Source organism: Schistocerca nitens, chromosome 3, assembly GCF_023898315.1.
Source record: "Schistocerca nitens isolate TAMUIC-IGC-003100 chromosome 3, iqSchNite1.1, whole genome shotgun sequence".
NCBI lineage: Eukaryota > Metazoa > Arthropoda > Insecta > Orthoptera > Acrididae > Schistocerca > Schistocerca nitens.
This window is the reverse complement of record NC_064616.1, coordinates 581219169-581245050: the sequence shown is the minus strand read 5'-3', so window position 1 is coordinate 581245050 and position 25882 is coordinate 581219169. Positions and strand designations below refer to the sequence as shown.

Genomic DNA, 25882 nt, shown 5'->3' with positions numbered 1-25882 from the left:
GCACAACGACATCAAAGCTTGTATCCCTCGTATCGGTCGAACCATTTGTGCTTTGTACTGGTGCGTCACGTAGTAGCGAAGTCGGCTAACTTCTTAATGTAGCGTGGGTCTTGTAATGTTCAATATCAGCAGCAGATGGCAGGACAGGTTGCGTGCTTCGCGGCGCGACGGTAGATGGCTCTGCGCGCAGCCGAGCTCTTTCAGCGCAGCCGAGCTCATTGCCCACAAATAACAGTTATTTCATCGTAAACGTGCGGTTAGGTGCAGTCAGATGGTACATCGCCAAGCGTGAGGAACGTTAATCCGACCGCGGCGCGTGATGACGGGAGCGTCAGTCGAGCGACAGCAGTGACACTGCCCGGTACCTTTCTTCTGTAGTGCAAAAGACATTCAACTTGCCCGCAACAGCGCAGACGCTTTTCTTTCTCGCGCGCCGCATGGTCCAGCCACCAACAGCGGGCCAAGTTTTGACAGTAGACGTCCGTGCGGTTAGAGCTGTGTCGCTGCAGAAGACGCGGAAGTCGAAGTAAATGGCAAGGTAACTTACTATTTTTTTCTAATTACGCTGCTGGACTTTGTTGCTTATTTTCGCGGAAAATTTTAGGCGCCTTCCAGTTAACAGGTGTTTCAATGACAGATCATATAAACTGACGTAACAGGTGTTTCCCGCTGCATCTGTTGTACCTTCGGGAATTTCTGTTCGTCGAAGTTTCTTCGTTACACAGACTTTGCCGACTATGAACAACCTGTTGTCACCCGTCATAGTCAAATTTTTCGTTGTTTGTGAGTGCGCTCAGTTTTCATAACGAAAGGAGAATGATTTCCCTGAATGCTAGAGATATCACTAAGACCATTTGTGCAGGATTATTTGCTTGGAAGTGTGACATACGAAGGAAATAGTTGCTACTGTCGTCCAGTAGTCGTAGGAATTGAAGTCACCGTCGGAGCGCCCGTCGTGCCAGCGTGTGGCATTGTCAGTAGCTGTCAGAAACGCGCTTCCTCTTAATATTGCTTTTGATCTTACAAAGACATTTATTGATCAGTAGCGCATACTGAAGCCAGTTTGTTAGAACGCTGGAAATAAAATCGCTACGTGTGCTTTTAGCCACCGCGAAATAACCCACTCGACTAAAGGGGCGCCACGTAGTTACCTCGTAGTGCATTTTCTATTTAGAGTGTAATGTTGTCGCAAAAAGAAAACGAAATCGATGTGGGTTCTATGCATTTCGTACCGTGTCTGTCAAGAGCTCCGAAGAAAACAATCAAAAATTGTGTTGTTACTTGCGAGTGCACGCTGCAACACTGCAACTGCTTAGCTACTACGGCAACAAAGCGCTCAAGCGAATGCATAGTTGTAATCTGCAAACACATGCACATTTTCCAGTTTTTTTTGCTATGTCGTGTGCAACGATAACGATGGGCCAGCGTGAGCGCAAGGAATAATGAGTGACAAACGTATGCGCGGGTTTAGTGACATAGTTACAGACAACAAAGAAGTAAAGTTGCAGCAAAGATCACTTTCTGGTTTAAGTTCGTCTCATAACGCGAACAATATGTAGATCTGTGTACTGTACATACTATCAGTGTTAGATTTAAGTCTAATTACTCATATGTATAGCTAATATTATGTGGATACGTCATTTTATTGTAATTGTAAACTCCGAATGAGGACTCTTAGCAAATAGATGTTATCGTGTAAATCTTTATTGTTTTGGGAGAAACGTTCCCTACGTGTAATGTGTGTACACTTCCAGCATAAATAATGAACTTTTTTTGTTATCGAATTGCATTTTTCATCTGTATTATAAACTTTTTTTTTTAAAGAAAGAAAACAAAGTTTACAGCCTATGACGTAATGGACTAACCTTCACACACAGGAAGCTCATTTCTGCCTTCCTTTTAGGGAGCACGAACCACTTAATGCATTATTAACTAACACACAACGAAGAAAAAAACAGGACCAGTACATATTTCCACCACTTGCAGCTGGAAAGCGATGTCTTGCTTATTACTGAAGCTGTCAATTAAACGTATTGTGAACTAGAGACATTTGTTGCTTATAAAGATTTTTCTGTTTGGAATTCTGTATTTCTGGACCCAACAGAAAAATTTTTACTTCTATCGGTTAAAAAACGAACAATTCTTATTTCTTTAGTGCGTAGCATTAGTAGTTGGGAAACCAGTATGCAATCGATAGCGTCGTAAAGTCTCACAATAATGTGCTGTTAATTAGAAAAATAAAAGCTCTATTACATTGTAAACCCTTTGCAAAAAGTCAAAATAATGTGTCAAATATGTATTCTTTGCTTCTGATTTTTCCTAGTCAACCGGCTGTATATTGGAAGTCGCCTACTGCTACTATTACTGAAAAAGAACTGTTCAAGCATCAGCATCATAGCTTGATTTAGTTAATGATTTTTTTTTTCCAAGATGTTTGCGGCACTCATTTAGGATACGTAGCGCTCAGTTTTCCGTTGAAAGTATGTAGACAAAAAATGGCGTTACCTGCAAGAAAACTGCAAGGCCTTGCTGGGTAGCCTAGAGTAACGGTGCTGCCAGCCGCAGGCCGGTCTCAGGTTTTGCAGGGCTCGGCCCTGGCATTTAAGGAAACGTCCCGCGCTCTGCTGCTCCAGGGCAACACAGCCCATCAGTTTTATTATTTATTCAACAATAACTGTTCATTATTTGTGCCCACCCCACCTCCATCTCCTATAGTATGGCTTGTCTACTTAAGTGTTCTAGTGGTTTCCGTAAAGCACTCAGTGTTACGGTCGATGATTGCTCCCACGCTGGAAAATCTATAAGTGAGCTCGTTATCGAAAGGAGAGTGGGTCATCATATCAAGGTATTTCGCAAAGGTGTGCTTCCAAAATTATTTTTGATATTGTCGAGACAATGCAGTATTCTGCATCATGTCTACAGCTTCTGATCTATCATATAGATGTTTACGCATATTTTCAACGTTCGAAAAGCCTTTCTCTGTCAAGCAATGTTTAACCTCCTCCTGAAATTTCACAGTAAATTTCAGGCGATAGCTGCCAGTCCGAGAAATGGAAATGCTGCTTCTCCGAGCAACATTTAAACATCGGTGATATTCAAGAACCAGTTATAATTTTTTTTAAATGACAACATTGCCACCATTTTACTCTATGCTTTTTATTATTTAGTTATCATGATTTCGAATTTTTAGCAGTTATCAAGGACAACTGGGGAAGATCCCAATATATGTAACATGTCGGCGTAACGTCGTCGTCTAACATTACAATTCATATGTTTGACGATGACGTGTTAGGCAGACATGTCTGATATGTACTGGTACCTTTCCCAGTTGCCCATGATAATGGACCATAAGCCGAAATCACGTTCGTGCAAATAATAAAAACATACAGATTACTGCGACAGTGTTATAGTTTAAAAATTTAATTATGTTTGTGGTCCCAACCAAGGAAAAATTATCAGCTAGTTAAAATCTCTTTTTGCTAAATGCACCGACGGTGCGATCATAACCTTCTAAATTAAAAGTATGTTGTAGTTGTAATGTCCAATTATATTTGCATGATATGGTACTGAGTATTCATGCAATCACACCGTGCAGTTCCCGTGCGGAATGATTCCATGAGATGTGGGCTTTGCAGAGGAATCACAACCTCATCCGCTTGCAATCATTTAGATAAATCACCTGAAACCTATATCAGTGTTTCTGAATGAATATTTGAACCACGTCCTTTCTGAATAGAAATCATCCGCTTTAACCGCTATGCTTAACAGCACGATTCTCATGTCTCAATGGTACATGTTTTAGGAAAATTTTAAATTTTCGATTGAATTTGTTAAATATACATTTAATACAGGTTGAGTCACCTAACGTTACCGCTGGATATATTTCGTAAACCACATCAAATACTGACGAATCGATTCCACAGACCGAACGTGAGAAGAGGGGCTAGTGTAATTGGTTAATACAAACCATAAAAAAATGCACGGAAGTATGTTTTTTAACACAAACCTACGTTTTTTTAAATGGAACCCCGTTAGTTTTGTTAGCACATCTGAACGTATAAACAAATACGTAATCAGTGCCGTTTGTTGCATTGTAAAATGCTGATTACATCCGGAGATATTGTAACCTAAAGTTGACGCTTGAGTACCACTCTGCCACTGTTCGATCGTGTGTATCGGAGAGCACCGAATTACGTAGGGATCCAAAGGGAACGGTGATGGACCTTAGATACAGAAGAGACTGGAACAGCACATTACGTCCACATGCTAACACCTTTTTATTGTTCTTTTTCACTGACGAATATGTACATTACCATGAGGGGTGAGGTACACGTACACACGTGGTTTCCGTTTTCAATTACGGAGTGGAATAGTGTGTGTCCCGACATGTCAGGCCAATAGATGTTCAATGTGGTGGCCATCATTTGCTGCACACAATCGCAATCTCTGGCGTAATGAATGTCGTATACGCCGCAGTACATCTGGTGTAATGTCGCCGCAGGCTGCCACAATACGTTGTTTCATATCCTCTGGGGTTGTAGGCACATCACGGTACACATTCTCCTTTAACGTACCCCACAGAAAGAAGTCCAGTGGTGTACGATCAGGAGAACGGGCTTGCCAATTTATGCGTCCTCCACGTCCTATGAAACGCCGGTCGAACGTGTACCTCACCCCTCATGGTAATGTACATGTGCGTCAGTGAAAAAGAACAATAAAAAGGTGTTAGCATGTGGACGTAATGTGCTGTTCCAGTCTCTTCTGTACCTAAGGTCCATCACCGTTCCCTTTGGATCCCTACATAATTCGGTGCTCTCCGATACACATGATCGAACAGCGGAGTGGTACTCAAGCGTCAACTTTAGGTTACAATATCTCCGGATGTAATCAACATTTTACAATGCAACAAACGGCACTGATTACGTATTTGTTTATATGTTCAGATGTGCTAACAAAACTAACGGGGTTCCATTTAAAAAAACGTAGGTTTGTGTTAAAAAACATACTTCCGTGCATTTTTTATGGTTTGTATTAACCAATTACACTAGCCCCTCTCCTCACGTTCAGTCTGTGGAATCGATTCGTCAGTATTTGATGTGGTTTACGAAATATATCCAGCGGTAATGTTAGGTGACTCACCCTGTATATCTGAACCAAGCAAAACAAAAAAAAAAAGCGGAAACAGGTAGAAAACTAAAGTAAAGGCTACCAGGGTAAAATTTGATATGGTGGTCTTTCTGTCAGACACTACTGCATGGAAACTTCACGCCTCGACAGCCCTTATCATAAAGCCTACAGCTTTGATATATTTCTTCATTTTTTACGTTACTTCGGTTTCGCTGTTGAATCGGCACCCACTAGTCAGTTTGGTCCTTGGTTTCGTTTCTGGAATACCCTCATCTGTTAAAGTGTAACCTTAAGCTCAAGGGAGTGAATTCTGTCTGCGAACTGTGTAAACGGTGTTTCGTGTATTTACATACTTAAATTGTGTACCTAGAATTGTTTTCAGTTGTTTGATGATGCACAGAAGAAAGTTATCTTAAACTGATTTTATTAGTCACTCTGTTTAAACGAAAAGAGATATTTAATGTAGATAACCATTTCTCCCCAATAGCGATTGACGGCGACGATCATGGCCACCGGACGAAGTTTTCAGCAATAATATTTTGTCAACATCAGAAACGTGCTCGACTATTTCAGGAAGCTTTTCGTAGGGATTATATGAATACAAGGAATTAATTTGAATATTATTATACCGATAAGAACAATTATAATAATATTTTGTTCGTATTTTAATAAACAAACTTAGATTACACAATATTCCGTTTCAAACTCAATGATAATTCACACATTGTCACTAAAAGAAAAAGAGTCCCACGTTTTTGACAAAACCAGTGTCTTAACTAAATTTGACCTGTCAGAGCCTGTTCAGTGTCCATACCTGGTGAATTTGAGCATCTACTCAAATGGAAGCGACTCACTTCCTAGAGAATGAAACAGCCGTAATTTTGTTGAAGTAACTCTCAGACTAGTCTGCAACATAAATTTAAGCATCTCACTTCATATTTAGCAAGTGTCATCAGTTTTACAGCGATGAAGCTCCACTGGTGTGGAAGGTAACTGTAATTTCATGGCAACGTCAGTTTTTGAGCGATGAGGCGCTACTGTTTTGGAAGGTCTTGTAATTTCGTAGCAATGGTTTCTCCAATAGCATCAACATAATCTCCAGCATGATGCTTTTTTCAGATGTTATCTGGCCGTTATCAGAATTTCATTTCTCTATTTAAAATTTCTGTCACAGTTGCGTATTTTATACTCGTGACTTGTTTCGAACGTAGCTGTTTATTTTCAGACCAGTCCTGCACTGAAGTGCTTATCGACGCAAAACCTCGCGATATACTCGGATAACATTGTTACCACAATATGTGTTGTAAGACGTGTTATATTATCAGAGTATGTCGGTGAGGTTTTGCGTCGATATGCCCTTAAGTACAGGTCTGGTTTGAAACTGAGTGGCTACGTTCGAAACTAGTCTCGAGTATAAAATACACGAACCTGTGAAAGAAATCTGAAATAAAGAATTATCAAATTTAAGTTGCTGGTCCTTTCCCAACAAAATGTTGGAACTGCGTAAAATCTCATTTGCCAGAGATCAAATGCATGAATGTTTCCTTTGGATATTAGTGACGATCTTCAGTTGTGTTTAATCTTGTATTTCTTTTTACCTTTTGATATTATTTCCATCATTAAATTCTTTACACATTGAAGACCAAAGACAGGACTCGCTGTCGTACATTTATATGAATGGGTCCGTGAATCCATTGGAAGTTACGACATTCAATGATTACAGATTCCTTGGCAGTAGAAAGATTTCCGGAGCTGAAGGTCGCCAGAGGCTTGGGCACACACAGCTTGTTTGAACTGCACAGCCCCGGGCTGTAGGCAGGCAGCAAAAAGCTTTCTGGTTCTGCCGTCTTCCGACGCAGAGACTTCCTTACAGACGTTGGGAAAAGACTCAAGATTTAAACTGCTTAGTCCAAACTATGAGCACTGTCCGTATGCGTGTGACGGCTTTTATAAGCTCAGATGATTTTTTCTGTTGATATCTTTATACAAACTACGAAAATGCAGATAATAAAAAATGCATCTTTTCTCTCATTTTGTTCCTTAACTGTGCCTTTGCGCCTTCACGTTCATCAGATTAAAGCTCCCAGCGTTGCCGTCATCGTTCGACCGCGGTGAGATCGTTAGGGTAAATTTGTTTTAAAATGGAACTTGTCACACAGGTGTCGTGTGTGCTGCTAACGCATTCCGTCCCATATCTACCCACCACAGTATCATCTGCCAGAGCTGACTTGCCGTCGCAGATTTTGTGTTCGCGTTTTAGAGGCCTTAGAGAACCCCTAAATAGCTTCTTAACTGTAAAGGAAATGTCACCCTGTTGGCGTTCGTCTCTTGGAAAAATCGCTTTCTTTCGATGTATTGCATGTTTTTAGTGTCTTAGGTAAAACGCGAAATACTCCCAGTAGGATGAAGAAGTCTTCCTTTGCAGCAATTCTACCGTTAACGTTGGAAAGTTAGGTGCGCTTTTTTTCGTAAAGTTATTTTGATGGCCTCGGAGGTGTCGTGCATCGGATGCCAATAACGAAGAACTGGTCACACTGTTTATAACCTTTATCAGATTACACACGTGCAGTCCTCTCGATGCATACTGAATCGCAGCTTCAGGTAAAAGCTTAACAAAAATGTTACTACGGATGTAAACCTGTAAGTATTGGTGGTTCTTTTCTTTGTACACGATCGATGCACTTTGGTAGATTAATCTAGTATGGACTCCACTAGCTTACCCAGTATAAATAGAAGCGTTTTATTATGAGTTATTTGGCGACTGCCTAAAGCCTCTACGTAACGTCACATTCATACTCTTGATTGCAGACGCCACAGGATGAAAAGATAAGAAGGTGCTTGTCTTGGATGACATAGGATATACGCTCCGAAATAACAGAAATTTTTTGTTTAACGCATGTTCTCCTGAGAAAAAACAGAACTTTCATTACTCGTCAGTAGTCTCAAATGCCGAGAGAACACCAGTATAAAAATTGACAACCGTAATTCTTTTAATGTGCTATTGCTATTACTAAACGCAGTTGAAGAGTGTCTCCTGCTTAATTGAAGTGTGTATACCGTCGTAGAAATGTTGGTCATGCTATGCTGTCTCTGTGAAACAAAACTGGCAAAACAGCTCAGCATTCACACGGGTGTGTGAAAAAGTACCTGAAATCGTCGCTTGGGATGGTCGGCACGTCGTATCCGGCCGGCTTCTAAGCGTGAATACGAACAGACGCAGAACAGCGGAGGCCAGGTCACTCTGGCGAATGCCTTGCAACGCGCATAGACTATTCATTGTTGTGGGATATAGCACAGAGAAGCTACGAAACCGCACACTGGTGATAATTTCTACACTATGTGATCAAAAGTCTCCGGACACCTGGCCGAAAATGAAAAGTTCGGGTGCCCCCCATTGGTAATGCTGGAATTCAATATGGTGTTGGCCCACCCTTAGCCTCGATGACAGCTTCCGCTCTCTCAAGCATACGTTCAATAAAGTGCTGGAAGGTTTCTTGGAAATGGCAGTCCATTATTCACGGAGTGCTGCATTGAGAAGAGGTATCGACGTCGGTCGGTGAGGCCTGGCAGGAAGTCGACTTTCCAAATCCTCCCAAACGTGTTCTATAGGATTCAGGTCAGGACCGTGTGCAGGCCAGTCCATTACAGGGATGTTATTGTCACGTAACCACTCCGCCACGGGCCGTGCGTTATGAACAAGTGCTCTATACTGCAGAAAGATGCAATCGCCATCCCAGAATTGCTTTTCAACAGTGTGAAGCAAGAAGGTGCTTAAAACATCATTGTAGGCCTGTGCTGCGATAGTGCCACGCAAAGCAACAAGGGGTGAAAGCCCCCTCCATGAAAAACACGACCACACCATAACACCACCGCCTTCGAATTTTACTGCTGGCACTACACACGCTGGTAGATAACGTCACTCCACACAACGTTTTTCCACTGTTCAACCGTCCAATGTTTACGCTCCTTACATCAAGCAAGGCGTCGTTTGGTATTTACCGGCGTGATATTTCGCTTATGAGCATCCTAACTTTCATAGTACTTGCAGTGGATCCAGATGCAGTTTGGGATTCCTGTGTGATGGTCTGGATAGATGTCTACCTATTACACATTACGACTCTCTTCAACTGTCGCCGGTCTCTGTCAGTCAACAGACGAGGTCTACCATTATGCTTTTGTGCTGTACGTGTCCGTTCACGTTTTCGCTTCACTATCACATCGGAAACAGTGGACCTAGGGATGTTTCGGAGTGTGGAAATCTCTCGTACAGACGCATGTCACAAGTGACACCCAATCACCTGACCACGTTCAAAGTCTGTGAGTTTCGCGGAGCGCCCCATGCTGCTCTCTCACGATGTCTAATGACTACTGAGGTCGCTGATACGGAGTACCTGTCAGTAGGTGGCAGAACAATACACCTAATATTAAAAACGTATCTTTTTCGGTGAGTCCGGATACTTTTGGTCACATAGTGTATGTGAGGTAAGAACTCAGGCTCTCGAAGAGGCTTATGCCCGTAACGTGAGAAGTGTTAGTCCTGCAGTCTAGTGAATACAATGGCAACCGCAGCGACATTAAATTTTGCCGTTAAAGTGAAACTGAAGCTATATTCTTGTTACAAAAAGGTATGCCTCCCTTTACTTAGTCAATGTCTGCCTTGACTTTGTCAAAAGACGGGAAACATTACTGTTCCAGTGAAAGATCAGAGAGAAAGAACTCAACAAAAATGAGAGAGATGTTGTAGCGTCAGAACGATATTGACGTATCGCCGTTATTGGAAAAGTTTCCGGTCACGGACAGGCATCCAGATATCAGTTTCGCTTTCGGTAAGGTTACATTTTTCGTCGGTTGAATTAGAATCTCATTACTTTAACGTTATAGGAGGCAGCGCACGCTGAATACGATATTACTTTAGCTACAGTTACGTCAGTACGGCACGCGCTCTAATTTATTACGTACGTGAAATTCTTTGGTCCCTAAGGGCTCGACACCGAGAAGTGGAACTTTAGTTTTTCGTAGTTCATCAGCTACTATCATATGACAAGAATTTATCATTTAAGTAGAGGTCATCCAATAAGTTCTTTACGGACACCGGAGTGCTTTGATATGCATATTATTGTAATAACATAACATAAGAATTCAAAGACGTTATTTATTTTACAAAAGGCTGCGGGAAGTCCAATATGTAATGGTAAAACAATAGTTTAGTTTTCGGTATCAAAAAAATTGCTGATGGCAGTAACGACCTTTGTTTACTTTTATCCTTTTTTACTTTTCGGGAAATTTATATTTTAAGTGTTCTTCTTAATTTCATTATGACAGTTAAATGTAATCACAAGTATTTCTCGTTGCTGACAGTTATTGTCCTATCGATGTTGGTAAAATATGCAAACAGTTTCATTTAGGGAAATCAGTGTGTCCTGTTATGTAGAAATTCACGTATGATAATCATTACTTTCACTGTCCACTTATGCACGGAACACCGGAAAAATAAGCAAACTACACACATCATTTGGCGATGCATATCAACAAAATAGATGTTACTTTCTCATAATACGGACCATTTTTATTGAGGTGAAGGGTATTACTCGTACTTGTTTATATAACAACTACATGGCTAGTTTTAATCAAGCGTAGTAATAGTGATTCAGCTCCGTGGCTGTAGATTAAATTGCTTTAAGAAATGCAGTAAGCAGGTAATTTTTACATGACTAAATAAAGTCATATAAAAAGCGGCTGAATGCTGTATGTCTTAAGGTGCTGGCAGAAAGTTTCATTTGTCTGATTGTGTTAAACAAAGTTACTTGCACCCAAAATACTCTCAAGAATCCCGTGAAAGAATCTAAGTCCTTAACAATTCCGCTGGAGGTTAATATATCCCTCCTTAATCTTTGTGAACAACCTGAAAATTGTAAAGTGGTGTGGATAGTTTTCTCCAAACACTAGACATTTCCTCTAAACATTGATCCAAAGTTCGCCCTCCAATTGTCGAACGAAGAGGTGATCGGTTAGGACACAGGACTTCAGCTTGAGGCTAGCGAGGCTCAAATCTCTGTCCGGCCATTCAGATTTAGGTATTCGACGATCTTCCTATGTTGCTCAATGAGGATACCGGAATGGTTCCTTTAAAAGGACCATGGTTGATCCTTATCTAGCTGTGCCCATCCATAAAACAAAAACATCCGCCACCTCCACTTTTGGTGGAATAAGGTACCATGCACTCTGCGCGCAATTCAATGCCATGTTGCTTTTAAGATGAAGTTTCTGTCACCCTCATAATGTTTCACCAAAAATTAACGTTTATGACCAGCCCCTTTGTCAAAGAGAAACACAGATGCTCCTGTTTTTTCCCAGTTACACTTAATCCTCTTTCCATTTCTCACTCAGTCACGTCTTTTCCTTTTACATCCACATCTACATATTCCGCAACCCACCGTACGGTGCGTGGCGGAGGATACCCTGTGCAGCTACTAGCCCTTTCCTGTTCCACTCGCAAACAGAGCGAGGGGAAAACAGCTGTCTATATGCCTTCTTACGAGCCCCTAATTTCTCTTGTCTCCGTGGTCCTCACGTGTAATGTACGTTGAAGGCAGTAGAATCGTTCTGCAGTCAGCTTCAAATGCCGGTCCTCTAAATTTTTTCAGTAGTATTCCTAAAAAGAAAGTCAACTTACCTCCAGGGATTTCCATTTGAGTTCCCGAAGCATCTCCGTATTACGTGCATGTTGTTCGAAACCACGGGTAACAAATCTAGCAGCCCGCCTTTGTACTGTTCCGATATCTTTCTTTCTCCTTTTCAGATTGACACTTTCCTAAAATTCTCCCAGTGAATCGAAGTCGACCATTCGCAAAAAAAAAAAAAAAATGGTTCAAATGGCTCTGAGCACTATGGGACTCAACTGCTGAGGTCGTAAGTCCCCTAGAACTTAGAACTACTTAAACCTAACTAACCTAAGGACAACACACAGATCCATGCCCGAGGCAGGATTCGAATCTGCGACCGTAGCGGTCGCGCGGTTCCGGACTGTAGCGCCAGAACCGCTCGGCCACCAGCGGCCGGCGACCATTCGCCTCCTCTGCTACATTCCTTACATACTCGTTCCATTTCATAACTCTTTGCAACGTTACGCTTAGACAGTTAATCGACGTGACTGTCTCAAGCTTCACACTTCCAATGCTGTATTCTAATATTGCGGGTTTGTTTTTCCTACTCATCTACATCAACTTAATTTTTTCTATATTTAAAGCTAGCTGCCATTCATCACACCATCTGGAAAGTCATTTTATATCCTTCTACAGCTACTCAACGACGACACCTCCCCGTACACCACAGCATCAGCAGTAAACAACCGCAGATGACTGCTCACCATATCTGTTATATCATTTATGTATACAGAAAATAATAGCGCTCCAATCACTTTCCCGGGGCATCTCTGGTGGTACCCTTGTCTCTGATGAACACCCGCAGTTGAGAACAACGTACTGGGTTCTATTACTCAAGAAGTCTTCGAACCACTCCCATGTACGGGAATCTATCCCGTATGCTCGTACCGTCGTTAACAGCCTGCAGTGGGGCTCCGTATCAAATGCTTTTCGGCAATCTCTGAATATGTAATCTTCATTATTTGTATCTTATGTTGCCCTCCTCTTGACCTTCAAGCCTTTCCCTCATGCCTTCTGCTGCTAGATAGCGCTCATTGTTTGAATGTACTTTTCTGTAATTTCTGTTTTTGTACATATTGACGAACGTAAAGTACACTACTGGCCATTAAAATTACTACACCTCGAAGATGACGTGCTACAGACGCGAAATTTAACCGACAGGAAGAAGATGGTGTGATACGCAAATGATTAGCTTTTCGGAGCATTCACACAAGGCAGGCGCCGGTGGCGACACCTACAACGTGCTGACATGAGGAAAGTTTCTAACCGATTTGAAATACACAAACAGCAGTTGACGGGTGTTGCCTGGGGAAACGTTGTTATGGTGCCTCATGTAAGGAGGAGAAATGTGTGCCATTACGTTTCCGACTTTGATAAAGGTCGGATTGTAGTCTATCGCGATTGCGGTTTATCGTATCGCGATATTGCAGTTCGCGTTGGTCGAGATCCAATGACTGTTAGCAGAATATAGAATCGGTGGGTTCAGGAGGGTAATACGGAACGCCGTGCTGGATCCCAACGGCCTCGTATCACTAGCAGTCGAAATGACAGGCATCTTATCCGCATGGCTGTGACGGATCGTGCAGCAACGTCTCGAGCCCTGAGTCAACAGATGGGGACGTTTGCAAGACAACAACCATCTGCACGAACAGTTCGACGACGTTTGCAGCAGCATGGACTATCAGCTCGGAGACGATGGCTGCGGTTACCCTTGACGCTGCATCAGACAGGAGCGCCTGCGATGGTGTACTCAACGACGAACCTCGGTGCACGAAAGGCAAAATGTCATTTTTCCGGACGAAACCAAGTTCTGTTTACAGCATCATGATGGTCGCATCCGTGTTTGGCGACATCGCGGTGAACGCAGATTGTAAGCGTGTATTCGTCATCGCCATACTGGCGTATCACCTGGCGTGATGGTATGGGGTGCCATTGGTTACACGTCTCGGTCACCTCTTGTTCGCATTGACGGCACTGTGAACAATGGACGTTACATTTCAGATGTGTTACGACCCGTGGCGCTACCCTTCATTCGATCCCTGCAAAAACCCTACATTTCAGTAGGATAATGCACGACCGCATGTTGCAGGTCCTGTACGGGCCTTTCTGGATACAGAAAATGTTCGACTGCTGCCCTGGCCAGCACATTCTCCAGATCTCTCACCAATTGTAAACGTCTGGTCAATGGTGGCCGAGCAACTGGCTCGTCACAATACGCCAGCCACTACTCTTGATGAACTGTGGTATCGTGTTGAAGCTGCATGGGCAGCTGCACATGTACACGCCATCCAAGCTCTGTTTGACTCAATGCCCAGGCGTATGAAGGCCGTTATTACGGCCAGAGGTGGTTGTTCTGGGTACTGATTTCTCTGGATCTATGCACCCAAATTGCGTGAAAATGTAATCACATGTCAGTTCTAGTATAATATATTTGTCCAATGAATACCCGTTTATCATCTGCATTTCTTCATAGTGTAGCAATTTTAATGGCCATTAGTGTATGTTCTTTTGTGGACTACAGTGAGCTCTAAATGTTGTATTCCGTATTTGATATAATTTATAACTTGCTTTTCGCAATATACACTATATGATCAGAAGTATCCGAACACCTATCGACGGACGTTAATATGAATGTCCACCCTTCGGTTTTATGACGGCTTGAACTCTGATGGGGCCATTTTCAGTGAAGTATCTGAATGTCTGTGTAGAAATGGCAGCACGTGTTTCAAGAGCCGAAACTGGAGAAGTTAACTACGTTGGACGCTGGGGTCTGGATCGAAGTCTACGTTCTAACTCACCCCGAACATGTGCCGTTGGATCGAGATTGGCACTCGCGGCAGGCCAGTCAATTTCTGGAATGTCATTCTCCACAAACCATTGTCTCATAGACGTTGATTTATGACAGGGTGCATTTTCGTGCTGACACAATCAATCACCGTCTCCGCTCTGTTCCTTTACTGTACGTAGTACGCATTGCTTTAAAATTTGTTTGCATATTTGTTAAGCGCAAAAAAAGGGACCTCACACTAAGCACGAAAAATATACCCGTAGCATAACACCACCCGATCCTTAAGTCACTGTTGACACAACACGTGAAGACAGGTGAAGTTCTCCAGTCCTTTCGCCGAACCCAAACCCCTATCATCGGATTGCCGCAGTTCTATAACGTGATTCGTCACCCCAAACTACTCGTTTCCAGCCATCCACTGTCCTGTGGCGCCGCTTTTTAAACCACCTCAAACTTTGCTTCGGACTGACTACAAAAATGTTTGGCTTATGATGAGCTGTTCGAACTTGCACTCTATTACTTAAACTTTCTGCGCACGATCGTTGTTCTAGGCGCTACAGTCTGGAACTGCACGACTGCTACGGTCGCAGGTTCGAATTCTGCCTCGGGCATGGATGTGTGCGATGTCCTTAGGTTAGTTAGGTTTAAGTAATTCTAAGTTCTAGGGGACTGATGACCTCAGAAGTTAAGTCCCATAGTGCTCAGAGCCATTTGAACAATTTGAACCACAATCTTTGTTCTAGATGGACTCATGGTAGCACTTTGGAACTGGCGCCTGATTTCATGCAGTTTTTTTTCACAACCCGCCTCCGTAACGCTCGACGGTCCCTGTCCGTCAATACATCAGATCTTCCTGGTCTTGGTTCAGCTGTGGTTGTTCCTTTTCGTATCCACTCCATAATCATAGTACCAACAATCGACTTACGCAGCTTTAGAATAATAGAAATATTCTAAATTGATCTATTCTCTGGTGACTTTTTGTGTGTAGTTCACGTTCGAAGTGTCTCAGATCTCCTGAACAACCCACTTTGGTGTTATTGTTTCTCTACTGGCCGCGTAGTACTCCCCACCTACTTTTATACGGTGGGTCCGAATCTCGTGACATCTAGTGGTCAGTTGCGTTTTACATAGGGGTTTCCATATAATTTTGATCAGATAGTGTATTTAGTGTGAAATATCTAAAATTCCTAGTTATATGTAAGAGAGGACGTGAGGAGTTTAATATTGCCAGCTTAAAGAAACCAGTACATAAATAATTAAAATAAAAATTACCCAGTCTTAACTTATGCTGTAACCATTCGTGAACTCGTCGTCGACAGATCGTTGAAGTATAATCTTCCTTCTCTTACCTGGGCTAAAGTTCAGTCTGTAATGAACTCACTCTCGACGCCAAGTTCTAATTTTGCCTTCTCTGTGAGACATGTCTCACAAACTTCTTCGCCACTTCTTTTCTGTGACATGTGCGGTATAGATTTTGGGACTAACCGGAACGCATATATGGACCGTTATAAACAAGCATAGAAGCAGGTTGGTACACGACACTGAAAAACGTTCATAGTAAGTGTAGTGGCGTAGCAAGACAGCCAAGCCACTCGGAGGGAGCCGAAAGGCACGCGTTAAGCTCACGCAGATTGGCGTGAGGTCTGGAACAAGGTAAAGCAATTATCCTATAAAGAAAAGAACGTAGTTCTTGGAATACTTAACTTTAATCCACAATTGGAGAACATCGCTCTTGTTTAGACATTATTACACTGAATATAAACTGGTAATGGCGCCTTGCTAGGTCGTAGCAAATGACGTAGCTGAAGGCTAAGCTAACTATCGTCTCGGCAAATGAGAGCGTATTGGTCAGTGTAGCTTCGCTAGCAAAGTCGGCTGTACAACTGGGGCGAGTGCTAGGAAGTCTCTCTAGACCTGCCGTGTGGCGGCGCTCGGTCTGCAATCACTGACAGTGGCGACACGCGGGTCCGACGTATACTAATGGACCGCGGCCGATTTAAAGGCTACCACCTAGCAAGTGTGGTGTCTGGCGGTGACACCACAGTAAGCTTTGCATATGAAAAGAAATCTTTTTAGTATTACGCATTTTTTTCAGTCTTTAAATATACACAAGATGTTACGGCGCTTTTGCGTTCGAGAGCCAGTGTTGTAGTGGGAAAATAACAGAATTAGCATTTGACTAGCGGTCTCTCGGCTTCCGTAGCGCAATCACATGCAAATATATACTCCAGTACTGTATTGCACCATGTTCCGTCGTTTTCTTGTACACCACGGACAGAGCTTTTCCCGTATTCATACGAAAATTTGTCGATCCACTGCGTCCATAGTATTATGTCTTTCATAGGAACAGTGGTGATTCATCGCTTCACAAATCTGTCCCATCGTAGCAGAAAATGAATTAGTTGTTTTAAAAATTCGTGTTTCCACTATCATGGAAAGCAATCTTTGTCAGGTATAGAACAGTCGTAAAAAGAATTAGGGGGAGCACTTTAAATTAAAAATCCAGGAGCTGTCGAAAATACGTAGTTTAAATCTATTTTGCCACTCATTTCGAGAAATGTGACTTGGAATCGGGAAGTAGAATAAATTTTTATTTGTAAAATAGAGGGTTTTAAATAAGCATACAATAATTTATCAAGTGATAATTTGAGTATAGTAAGCAAATATTCATCAAACGAAGTGCAGTAGCCCTTGTTTCACTTCGGAACAATTTCCTTTGTTGTTCAGTACCTTAGAGAAAAACGGTCAATGGATCCCACATCTGAACGTGAATTAACAATGCAGTCTTCTTAAGAATAATGCTCTCTCAGGTTGGTTGTGGATTTGTACACAGATGCTCGTACCTTGGAAATGACGCGTCGTAGATAACGTATCTACGGAACCTTAGTTTCTTATTATGTGTTTGTTGTTTATCTCGACGGATTCTGGGCTTATTAACGTATGTAATAAGGTTAAAACTTAAATTGTATTACATCGAGTGAGTGAAACATTCAGAACTGGACAAGAAATTAGGTGATACCAGTGAGTCAAACATAACTTTAATCGGAATGGTGAAAACAAGACAAAATATTTGCGACGATTAGCATTACTGTCTTCCGTCTGCTGAATCGACTGCTGGTGCTAACCTATTTAGAATGAGCTTGCTCTTGTTAAACCCTAGTAGGTCTCTTGATACAGGGTAGCAGAGTAGACGCCAACGTACATTTCTCACAAGGTTCCAGAAAAGAGACGACAGTTAGGCCTACAGTTTTCAGAAGTTCTTTACAAAAATGTATCTCTAGAGGGTCACTGAGAAGGATCATATGACCCCGAAACCGATAGCGTCATGAATTGAATGGAACAATAAATAATACAGTGAAATCACCAGAAGCTGATCTTCTCTTGTGTACAGCTTCCAAAATACAGAACACGGCACCTACTCATCACCGATTCCGTCCAATTTACAGGCAGAAATAAAAGTGACAGAAGTGGAATTTCCAGACGTCTAATCGTGAATTTTTGTGGCGCAGTCGGGAGAGGCATGAGCCATTTATCTCTGCGTTATTTCTAGGAAGCGGTTGGCGTAGCGGAAAGAACACAAACGGTAATCCGAGGGTCGTGGGGTCTAGTCCTTATGCGGAAACTTTTTTATTTTCAATTTTGGCGGTATTTATATTACAAATAAAATGAAATAATGCTCAATATATTGTATTTATTACTATTTTCATAGATATTGGAAGGAAATGCAAAGGAACATTTGAGATTACAAATAAGTTTCCAGGAAATTTTAAGGCGTATACGAGAATTTCGTACGTGAAATTATTCTTTTTTATTATTTTACAATTGTTTATTTACACGTGCTGGGGTGATACTCATCCTAAAAACAAGCAAACCTATTGTTTCGTGCATCTGCCAGGGGCTGCCAGAAAGTCAAAATGAAACTGATGGATGTCCTGTACGCTTTAATCACAGTCCCTTCTTGGAAAGTTATTTGCAGTCCTTATGGATGCTGCTAGTACAATCCTTTCTTGCAAATTATTTTCAATCCCAGATTTTCTTTTGTCTCTCATTTTATGCCTTTTATGAAGATATAAATGAGCACAATATATTGAGAACTATTTCGGTTTATTTGCAATGCAAGTAACGTAAAATTTCAGAAGAAAGAAAAAAGCTTCTCCCTAGAGACTCGATCCGACGACCTTATAATTACGGGTCTGTGCTTCTTCCGCTGCATCAACCTATTCGTACAAACTACGCTAACATAAAGGACTTATTTCTCGCACGACCCGCGCCAAAAATGCTTTCTTCTCTATTCGCTTGGCCATCCGGTGCTCCCACTTCCGTCACCTCGTTTCAGCCCAAGCCCTGCATATAGCGTAAATCTGGACAAAACCGGTGATGACTTGTAGACGTCGGCCCCATGTAAGTAGAACAATGCTGTCGTTAAGGTAGTTGACGAATTCATGCCCTTAGCTTAATTGTAGATGAAGAGCCGATGGAAATTCATCAAAATAAATGGTAAATAAACATGACTTCGACTTGAACGCTCTACTCAAACAGTGATTTCCAGCTTGCATGAAACGGAAAGTATAAAAGCAATGTCTGCTGCTAAGTCAGTCTTATGGCAGTGAGTTTAGTTCATAAATGCTTAAACCTGACAAAACTTGAGTTTTCCAACAGGAAACGGAGTAGAGGCATGTTGGGAATAACGAACATGGACTGGAAGGCTAACAAATTAAGAAAAGTAGCAAAGAGCTGACGATGCCGGGACTTCTGTCCAGCAGAAAGGGAATGGTCAAAGTCTCGAAAAGGTCTTTATCCGCAATGTAAGGTGAGTCGTAGCTAATCAGTTCCCAGTTCATAATATTAGGGACATTGAGTTCCAAATATTCACTGATCTTGATGGCTACTTCCTTGCCTAGCATTGTTCGTGTTTATTATTCTAGATCATGGAAGATATTTGAAAGCTACTGCATGACACGTGATTGCGGACTTGGGATCGAACCCGTTTGTGGGTTTGCTGGCCGATATCGAACTGCCGAACTATCCAAGCAGATTTTGCGTCCCAATACGAAGACTTTCGAACTATCTTTTCCCTGCTACAATCCCCATAGAAATACACTAATTGTCCATGCGTAAGTTAAAAAAAAATGGTTCAAATGGCTCTGAGCACTATGGGACTTAACATCTATGGTCATCAGTCCCCTAGAACTTAGAACTACTTAAACCTAACTAACCTAAGGACATCACACAACACCCAGTCATCACGAGGCAGAGAAAATCCCTGACCCCGCCGGGAATCGAACCCGGGCGTGGGAAGCGAGAACGCTACCGCACGACCACGAGCTGCAGACCGTAAGTTACACAATACGTTGAAAATGTGCAGCATGGTGTAGCTTAGTCATGTTCGAAAGTTCATTTCTCAAAAGTACTGTATTTAATGGTTAGGCGGCAGCCCCATTTTTAGTACACTACAATTCTTATTGTAAAGGTAACAGCAGTATTTTCCTTGGATTGGTATGTGTCGCTTTCTGTCTTATGAAACGACTCTGAGCCAAGAGTGTATCGTATAAAATACTGTTAAAACTTAAGTAATATGTTAGTGCGTAGAACGGAGTCTGCTGAACGCGCTCGATATACACAGCCTTGTGTGATGGCAGTGCAATGCAAGCTAAATCCTAATTCAGACAGTTCAGAAATTTAGGACGCTACCTCGCGTACACGTTGCACCTGCCAATATTAGCACGGTATTTTGTTATTTTGTTTTAATTCGCCGTAACTCGTCAGATTAAAATGCGGAAAAAAGCCACACATGCCAATTAAAGTGAGCATGTTGCTTGCAGCATAGGTTGCATATATTGAATAAATAACTCCAAAACTTTTTTAATAACACATCTCAGTGTACATGTAAACTTGTTAAAGGCTGACGACTTTTCCTTCCGTGCCACAGTCTTCACCTGCAGTAGTCAGAGATTCGTAATGGTCCGAATGTGAACGTGATCTCTCATGCAATGCAACTACGCTACCATCAGTTATATGAAGGTATCGCATTTTGCATGTACTAATTGAAACCTAGCTCACATTAGCTTGTTCAGTAGGCAGCCGACATTTTTTTGAACATTCTAGCAACAGTTCTCTAGAACTCCATTTAATTAAGAAGCTTGTTGTTCTAGTGGTATGAACTGCAAATGTCATCTGAAATTCGCCATTTTTTTTCCACCAAGTACCGAGCTATAAACTTTTATACTCCTATGGGCGCAGTAACTGAACTTCTGTCACGGCATTTGACTGGCTAGTGAATTGTATGTGCAAAGGTTTTTTAAATTGCCGCTACCAGTCACAAATTTTGTTAACTATTGTATTACTTATTTATTTAGCGACATGTTTCGTGGGAATACCTCATCTTCAGGCTAAATGGCACTACAAAAACAATTTTACAATAAGGTCATACTGATGTTACATAGACTTTCCATAAATGCTGTGGTTATCCTGTGAAAGAAGAGAAAACTTTGAGGTAATGTCACTTTGTAAGCTGGACTGGTGTGTCGCATGAAAATGTTTTGTAACAGTCACTCACTTTGTTCTTCTGGCGCGTCAGTCTTTTTGTGATGAGCTGAGGTGTTTCCATTTCCGTGTCTCTTGGCTTTCTTGATCACAGTTCACAAATTTTCGCTAATGTAACAGTAACTTGGAAACACGATCACAAGAACAAATCTGTAGTACAGTGGACAAGATGGCGGTCGAAATACAGCTGGTTTCGATTTGACTATCGATCTGTCCATCTATGTGGTGTCAGATGTTTAGTCTTCTGCACGTCTTGTTATCGTATTACAGATGTAGGTTGACTAAATACATTACAAACTGAGCACCTGTTACAATATTATTGTACAAATCATGATATAAACTATTTATTTTACATATTTCTAAGCTATTGCTGTGGCTAGAGTCAAACGACTGTCATGTTATGTATCTTTTATTCTAAGAGTACTGTAGTGAAACTGGAAAAGAAATGTGAATTTTTGAAGTCTGTCGTTTCATTCAGGATCTCGTTATTCCCCATGTGGCCATGTATGAATATTTCCATTTCTTCCAAGATGTCCATTTTCCAGCACATTCCTAAATTATGTAGTACTTTGAGATCGTTGACTATTGTAACACTGTGTAGCTGATTTATTCGGTTTGCGAAGTCTGAAACAGTCAATGCGTTCTTTAAAGCGGGTTTTAAAATCTCTTCCCATTTGACCACTGTATTATTTGTTGCAATGACTGCATATAATTTTATAAATTCCTGCTTTGTCAAGTTTCTCTGTGGGATGTGTTATGTCATGTATCAGTTTCTTTTTTAAGTTGTTGTTGGTGGCAAAGGTAATCCTGATGTCTGTTTTTTTAACAGCTTGCCTATTTTGCCTGATATGGCACCTAAATATGGTAACGTTCTTTACTTGGGTTTTTGGATGTTGTGTGAGAAAGCTATGTCACATTGTTTGTTGGTATTTTCAGTTATGCTTTGTGATAGTGTGTCTATTTCATGTTGGTGATAGCCATTATTATGTGCAATGTATTTGATCGTGTTCATTTCTGTCTCATAGTCGGCAGCATTAAGTGGGAATTTCTACGCTCTGTTAAAGAAGGATCTGAATGCAGCTTGTTTATGTGAGTTGGGGTGAGTGGAAGATTTATTCAAAAAATGTTCAAATGTGTGTGAAATCTTATGGGACTTAACTGCTAAGGTCATCAGTCCCTAAGCTTACACACTATTTAACCTAAATTATCCTAAGGACAAACACACACCCCCATGCCTGAGGGAGGACTCGAATCTCCGCGCGGGACCAGCCGCACAGGCGATGACTGCAGCGCCTGAGACCGCTCGGCTAATCCTGCGCGGCGAAGATCTATTAATGACTGTATCTGTGTATGTTAATTTTCTATATACATTGATATTTAGGGTTTGGTCTGTGTTACTTATTGTCATGTGTAGAAAATTAATTTTGTTATCTTCCTCATGTGCTGTGGTGAAACGTATGTAGATACGAACCTCCTGACAGATTAAAACTGTATACCAGGTCGTGCCTCAAGCATTCGCTTTCGGAATCTGATATGATCTAGAAAGATACTTTACCTACTATTGTTCAGACGCAGATACTCGTATCAGACCACATTATTTACTTAACCTGATCTGATTAAGGCCATCGGACCCTCTCTTACGTCGGACCAGTGTTCCACACAAAAATCAAAGTTATCTAAGGAATAACAATGGTAATGTGACAATTAGTATTAAAATGATTTGAGTATCTATAGTGACAATGCGAGTTAATAATACTGACAATGAACTAATAATTAGATTTACCGGTAAATGTTTAATTGACATTCATAAGTTTGAAAAGAAATGTTGTTTATATTTATTTATTGTATTTATTTTGAGAAATTCTATTCCAAATATTGGTGGCGGGATAAGTGAAATTCATCGGTTTTCCTACAGCAATCACTTACAGAGATAGTGCAGCGAATAAGACACAGGATTAATATTCATTGTGAAAGGGGGAGGGTTCATATAACAGTCTATGTACTATGTTTCAGGTTTGATTTTCAACAGTTTTAAGATCTTCAGGCACAAACCGGAGAGCTTCCCTCCACCTCTCCTCCAACTTCGCCTCTACTGACTGTCCAGCATTAAAAGCTTATTACGTCATTATCGCTATAAAATTGTTGTGTTAATCGCAAGTTTACAGTACATTAATGTTATTAAGCCTTGTTCGGTAGAGTTGGGAAGTATCTTTCTCAGGCAGTATGGTTGTGATAAAACGTCAGTGTGGTTGGTACGTGTGAGGAAGGGCTGCTGACGTGCGAAAGTTGTATGCGAAAATTATTACTTCTTACTTCAGGATCACGTGGGGATTTTTCAACTCTGGGTACGATTTATGAAATTAGTTTGAGAGATGAGAGAATTGCACGCTTAGGATTTTACAAAGAAGGTATCTGTGTATCGCTCGTCCGTTTCGGAAGTGCTACTTTCCGAGGATTATAAAATAAAGTATAACGTAGATTGGGAAAAAACCTGAGAGGTGATATTGTACCGAATTTTTTTCTAACTAATTTAGTTTCTTAATAATCGCACACAATAATTTTCTAAATTTCGGCAGATACTTGGGCGGCGCGAATCCGAAATAGTTGATAGCCTGGAGAATGTGTGGACTTATCCCGAACACTACGCCCTTTGCAGGTAAATGCCTGGTCACACTGGTATCTGAAGTTTATGGAAGCTGCCAGTCATAATTTGTGAAAACTTAAACCACCGAGATAGTTAATGGATGGTGTTTGTCTGTGACACTGTGCGTAGAGCTCCGTAGTCGACAGAGAAACAGAACACAAGAAAAAGGTCCCAGATCCCTAGGTCATATTTAAGGACGTCATTTACAAGTCAAGTGCAACTAAAATTCATTACGCTGTGTAAATTCAGACGCTAGAATAGTCTGCAGACTGTGCTCCCTCAGCTAATGAACATTAATACACAATCTAGTGGTGGGAGCGGCAACTACTGGTGAGCAGCAGGAAACTCTGTTCCAGGAAATATGCATGGACTGTTGCTTCACAGTGTAAAATATAAACACCGGCAAGTCGCAATCATTGACTAGCACCGAACGATACCCATAAAAGCCTGCAACTTGTACCCTCGCCTATCTGCTTGTAATAAACTAAGAGAAACAATTAAAACGCATTTGTATCGGTTGATCCATATATTTAAGAAAATCCTAGAATCAGCAGTGAATCTGGCAATAGAACTACTCCATGTATTTTGTTACATATTGGAAAATTCAAGTCATAACGAAAGTTAGAGTAACTGAGCCTTTGTTAGATTCCGTGTCAGGTCGGCACTCAGTCGATAATCAACCAGATACGGATCTGACCTTACTATAAGGGCGTGCAGAAAAGTAGTGCCTCCGAATTTTTTATGTGAAAATGCTTAAGGCTTTTAAAATAAAACAGACGTTAATATACTAAGCCCTTACTCTTCACATCCACATATTTGCAGCCTTCTGCCGCTAGAGGGCTCCGAATTGTGGCGTATAACATGGCGGTGTGTAACGTAAATAAGTCGGTGCGTGAGAAATGGTATAAGTAATAGACATTCGAATTCGAAGAATTCGTCCACGCGAGGTGCACCCTCTCTTTTTGCATGATAATGTCAGACCACACACGAGCGCTGCACCATCTGGAACAATCAGACGCCTCGGGTTCACTGCCATTGATCATACCTCACACAGTTCCTACTTAGCCCCCATCTGATTTTCATGTAGTTCGGAAACTTAAAGAACACCTTCGAGGACTTCACTTTCATGGTGATGAAGTCTTGCAAGCAAAGGTGGGGTTGTGCCTCTGTCAACAGTAAAACATACTATAGTGACAGAATCAACAGACTGGTCTCTAGTTGGGAGAAATAAATACACAGAGAAATAAATACATAGGCAGAAAAAAATAAATAATTGGAATATTAATAAAGTTTGTTTTATTTAAAAAGTTTGAAGAGTTTTCATATAAAAAAATCGGAGGCATTAATTTTCAGCTCGCCGTCATATGTCTGTCTACTTAATTTTTTATACTTTGACACTTCGTGTGTTTGCGGGAACGTGCTTCATATGGGCAACTGGAGTAGTGGACGAATGCCGATCCAAACTCACTTTTGGGTCTGCCTTCTTCGGTGTGGTGTGTCTGACCCTGCCCCCTCAAGGCAGCCCCCTCCACCTTCGCCCTCAAGCACACCCCCTCCCCCACGATTCCCCCACCCTCTACCTTCTTTCATTCCCCCTCCCCTTTCTGTGTGCGCCCACATGTTTCACTTAAAGAGTCTCATGGTGCTGTGCACCTTATTAATTATTTGTATACAATTTCTGAGAGCGCTGGCGCAGCGTCCGCCCGCAAAATGTGCAGTACGAGAGGTGGCCGTTGACTGCGGCCGCGCTACGGGTGAGCAGAACCGCCCGCTGGGAGCGCCGGCTGCCTGGTTTCAACAAGCTTCGTCCATTTTGGTAGCTGCAAAGTCAGCGCGGCACATTGCTAACCGAAGGGGCCCGGGTTCGATTCCTGGCCAGCTAAGAGTTTCTCTGCTCAGGGACTGAGTGCTGTTGTTCTTACATTCATATCGTCGTAACTGACACGAAAGTCGCCTCAAACACACTGTTGTATCGTCTTTACACTCTTGAGATAGCTACATGGACACGAACTGAAAGCCAATAAAATGAAAAAGAAAAACTTCCTGTGGGTTTAGATTTGTTCATTACTAAAACTACCACCATTCCTGCACTAGCTGGTTTGAACAAACTGCTAGCAA

General features: G+C 41.6%; 1 protein-coding gene across 1 annotated transcript in view; it reads left to right on the top strand.

Annotated features, from left to right (window-relative positions):
* The first annotated feature begins 272 nt into the window (after positions 1-272).
* LOC126248492 (uncharacterized) overlaps positions 273-25882 on the top strand; it is a 571346-nt gene continuing 545736 nt past the window's right edge. Inside the window, exon 1 of the mRNA XM_049949523.1 lies at positions 273-538. The gene's annotated coding sequence lies outside the window, so the exon portion shown is untranslated. The remainder of the gene's footprint in view (positions 539-25882) is intronic.